At 36.0% G+C, this 5,002-nt stretch overlaps 1 pseudogene; it reads left to right on the plus strand.

Moving 5' to 3' along the window:
- Positions 1-4,824: 4,824 nt before the first annotated feature.
- On the plus strand, positions 4,825-4,937 carry LOC111724615 (annotated as a pseudogene).
- The last annotated feature ends 65 nt before the right edge of the window (positions 4,938-5,002 follow it).

The raw sequence follows: 5,002 nt of genomic DNA on the forward strand, positions 1-5,002 counted from the left end.
GTGATATGGGCTAATCTTACTGGAGTTAGGTGATATCTCAAAATAGTTTTGATTTGCATTTCTCTGATGATTAAGGATGATGAAATTTTTTCATATGTCTGTAGGTCATGTACCTGTCTTCTTCAGAGAAGTTTCTCTTCAAGTCCCTTGCCCATGCTGAGATGGGATCACTTGTTCCTTTCTTGCTAACACATTTGAGTTCTCTGTGGATTCTGGTTATTAAACTTTTGTTGGAGACATAACCTGCAAGTATCTTCTCCCATTCTGAGGGCTGTCTGCTTGCTTTACTTTAATTAGAAGTTTTTTATTCTTCTCCTAGTCTAATGGTTTTCAGATTTAATTGTCTGGGGAATACTTTTTATATTATGGTATCATGGCAGAACTTCAAAATGAATTAATGAGATGTAATAGTGGATTGTAATACTTAGATTAAAAATAACAGAAAAGTGGGCCGTGCCTGTGGCTCAGTGGATAAGGGCACCAGCCCCATATGCTGAGGGTAGTGTGTTCAAATCCAGCCCAGCCAAACTGAAACAAACAAACAAAATAGCTGGATGTTGTGGCGGGCACCTGTAGTCCCAGCTACTAGGGAGGCTGAGGCAGGAGAATTGCCTAAGCCTAGGAGTTGGAGGTTGCTGTGAGCTGTGTGATGCCATGGCACTTTACTAAGGGTGATAAAGTGAGACTCTGTCTTTACAAAAACAAAAAAATAATAATAACAGAGAAGTAAACAAAACGTTACAAACTAATTGCTGTAAAAAGTAGCAATGTGATCCTTATGCTTTGAAAACTATAACAGAATGGAAAAAAATAGTAATATTAGGAAATTTGGATTATTGTAAAAAGAATAAGTAAAATTCAATTTAAAGTGAAGTTAAAAGACTTTCAATGAGGACAGTGTTTTTATATCATATCATAAATCCATCTAGTATGGCAGTGTTTTATAGTTGGATCTGTATATCAGATACAACATAAAGTTATTTTATTATATGTATTATTGGTTCATCTTAAGTCAAGATTCCAGCTGAACAACTTTTTGAAACATGATAGCTTAGTCAGGAATTTGAGTACTGCAGATGTGAGACTTACCATCTATATCTAACTATGATTTTATTGTTTATTTAATTTGAACAATAGAGGGAAGAAAGGCAAAGATTAAACATAAATCTCCGAGAAACTGTATGAGGATTAATGAGATTATGTCTCTCCTAAAGCATTTAAATTCTTATCTACAGAAAGCTAGCGTGTGAAAATAAAGGATATTTACCAATGTCTTCTAACATTTAGTTTAAATGTTAACAGATCATATTTGAAAATGAAACTTAGTCTGTGATTAATAGTTTATTTCCTCTTAAAATTGTTATCAGCTAAGGTACTTCCTTATTTCCCTACAGTTTACACTTAAATTATATATTTCTATTTTCCTGTTTTGTGATGGTCAATACTTGTTTCCAATAGGGACAACATTAAACTGTAAAATTTCTAAAGTATTCTAAGTTCCTCAATTACTCTTATTTCCAGATGAGAAAAGAAGTGAGGATTTTGTAAATTAAAAAAAATCTTGGTATGTAATGTAACTAAGGTGTTTTGCATCTACGAGTGTATGTGGCCAGCTTCACTGAGGTCAAGGGCATTATCGGGATGACATCTCTGATGAATCTTTTGGATCCAATGTCGTTGATGATGTTGGTTTGTGGGTTTGGTCTTCTTCACCACTTGGTTTTAATCAGTAATTATAATGTAATTTGTGACAACATATTTATTATTTAAAATTTATCAGCACTCAAAATGGGATACAGTTTTTGGTTTGTTTGTTTTGTTTTGTTTTTTAAATCAAGATAGGGTCTTACTCTGTTTGCCAGGCTGGAGCACAGTGGTGCCATCATAGCTCTCTTCAGACTCACACTCCTACAACTCCAGGGATCCTCCCACCTCAGTGAGTAGCTGGGATTACAGGCAGGAACCACACATAAAAATATAGGCTTTTTCTTAAGGTATTCAGACCTACTTTAAGGGTTTATTGTGGCAGAACTTGGTTCTTTGATTTTATTTATTAGGGCTAAGTTATCTGATCTTTTGGGGCCATACAGTATATTATCTGATCTTTTGGGGCCATATAGTATCTTAATATTTTGCTGTATTAAGCAATAGTTAACAGAGAGAAATGGCTTTCCTTTAGACATTAAATAATTAAAAAGACTTAGAAGAAAGTCACCTGTGCCCGAAGCCTTACGCCCAAGAAACAAAGATCTCTGTATATACTCTATTTGAAAACAAAGTGACAAAACTTTTTTTAAAAGTTTTAATTCTGGGCTCGGGGCCTATAGCTCAACTGGCTAAGGCGCTAGCCATGTACACCTAAGGTGGCAGGTTCGAATCCCCAGCCCGGACCCCCCCAAACAACAATGACGGCTGCAACCAAAAAATAGCCGGGTGTTGTGGCGGGCGCCTGTGGTCCCAGCTACTTGGGAGGCAGAGGCAAGAGAATCACCTAATGAGCCCAGGAGTTGGAGGTTGCTGTGAGCTGTGATGCCACGGCACTCTACCAAAGGTGATATAGTGAAACTCTGTCTCTTAAAAAAAAAAAAAAAAGTTTTAATTCTGAAGTTATTTTATTATATGTCCTTAAACCTGTTTGAAAATCATTTCTCTCTTTCTTGAATCTAAACAATTCAGAGTATGCTGTCTTGTTTTTGCTTTGCAAAGTGCTAATCAAACTATTGATGGTTAAAAAAGTTATTTGATAATAATGATTTTTGCTTTTTGTTGTTTTTCTTCTCCGTGAGATTCCCCCCCACCCCAGGCAAGTTGATGAGGGCACTTCTGAGGACCTGATTTTTACCTGCTGCCATTGAATTTTCCTTTTTGAAGTGTGACTAAGCTTTTGACAGCTCTTTCTTCGGTAATTCAGAGAAGAAAAAGCCTTCAGGAAAAAATATTTGTATTTGATTTTAAGGGATAACTAAATTTCTTTGTGGTTTGTTTTTTTGGAATTGTGTTAAAGAAAATTATGAAATTGTAATGACTAAGTGCATCTTTTTGAAGGTTTTTGTTTATTCCCCTCGTTTTTGTTTATTTCCTTCATGAAAAAAAAAAAACAAAAAACAAAAATACCCCACAAGCAAACCAGTGACTGTTAACCCTAATTTATTTTTACTCTTCAAGTGACATTACTTTTAACTGGCTACATTTGGATAATAAAAGCCACGGATTTTAAACCACTTAGTAATTTGGTTTCATTTTTAACACAAATAACACCTTTTCATCCATTTTATATAAACTTCAAACAACATATGTTTTAACTTACTGCCAAATAAGAAGAAATGTGTTACATTAAAGTGCATGTTGTTTGCTTGCGCATTTGGAAATACCATTCATTTTGAGGCAATTTTGAGTTATTTTTCTGTCACTTTGTATTCCTATTCAAAGAGACATACAGAAACCCTCACTCAAAACAACTCCCTTAGGGTTTACACTTGGATGTCAGTAGACATGAGCGGAGGCGCAGTGTACAACAAGCTTGGGTCATCAACATGTCAGCTCCTAGTGACTTGCATTTATTATTAGCCTTTGAATTGCGTCCTCTCAGAATTCTGAGTGGTACATTCATACGTTTCTTTAATCTTTACGGTGGGCACGAAAGGTGCTACCTCGTTTTTGTTTTCTTCCCTCTGTTGATATAAAAAGAACGAGATACTCTCATTCTCTAGGATTTGGCCCAGATTTTAAAACTGTGCATTGCTAAGGGACAATGGTCACATAGAACGTGAAATATTAATAACATGAAAGACGAAGATAGAAAAATGGAAACCTTTTCGATGTTAAGGTACAATTCGAAGTGTCGGATTGTTTTTAAATGAATGAAACGAAGCTCAGATATTAGAGGAATTTAGAGAAAAATAGATGTTGTTATATTCGCATTGTTGACTTTGGGAACGAGAGACAGATTTCTGGTTGAGAATTCTGAGGAACAAAGGAAGTAGCGGACATAGATACTAATGCCTATTTTGCCTCTGACTGGCTATGTGACCTTGGGCAAGCCATTTCATTTTCTGAGCCACAGGTTCTCTCCGTCCATGAAGTTTAAGTTCTTATGTGATGGATGGCAGACACAGTGCAAGAACACGACAGGATGGTGATGGGAATCCCAGGGTGCCAGGAGGAGTGACGTGCCTAAGAGGCACTGCCTCTGACTTAGTCTCTTGGAGTAGCATAAAAATACCTGGGACACAGTGGTTATCAAAAATAGCCAATAATATGGATGTCCACCTTTTTTTTTTGTTTGTTTGTTTTTTCATCTATTGTAAATTGCAACAAATTTAGTAGCCATCAACAAAAAAATACAACATATGATGTATGTATACCCCCCAGTATAACAAATACGCTGTTTTTCCTTTGAGAAAAACATGGTCGTTTCCTTATTTTCCTACAGTTTAAAACGTTTGTTAAAGAGTAATTTGAATATTTTCTCGTGTTCATCAGCAGATTATACTGCAAAGTCTTTGTCTGGAAAAAGTGTGAAATGTTTTGTAATTCAAGGAGCCAGTTGGCCAGTTTTTCTCCTATCTCTAAAATGATTGAAGAATACCATCAGCAGCCAGTGAGCTCCTTAAAAACAGGGACTTAATTTACTTATCTTTTTTTACGTGGTTTTTCCATCCATGTCAAAGACTACTTGCTCCGGAAATATCTGATGAATGAATTTTGAGTCAGAGTGATGATGGATAGACTCTAATTCTGTCCACATCATTGTAAAATCAAAATGAGCAGTATATTTAGGCTTGAAAATAATCCTGGTACTTTTTTTGTTGAGAAGCAAATCTTGTGCTCACGTTGGCAGCACATATACTGAAATAGGAACTATATAGAGATAGAGAAGATGAGTGTGGACCCTATGCAAGGATGACATGCACATTTCTGGAGTGTTCCTTAAAAAAAGAAAAATAGGCTCGGCGCCTGTGGCTCAAGTGGCTAAGGCGCCAGCCACATACACCTAAGGTGG

This window comes from Otolemur garnettii, unplaced genomic scaffold (assembly GCF_000181295.1).
Source record: "Otolemur garnettii isolate 467f Iridium unplaced genomic scaffold, OtoGar3 scaffold00024, whole genome shotgun sequence".
NCBI lineage: Eukaryota > Metazoa > Chordata > Mammalia > Primates > Galagidae > Otolemur > Otolemur garnettii.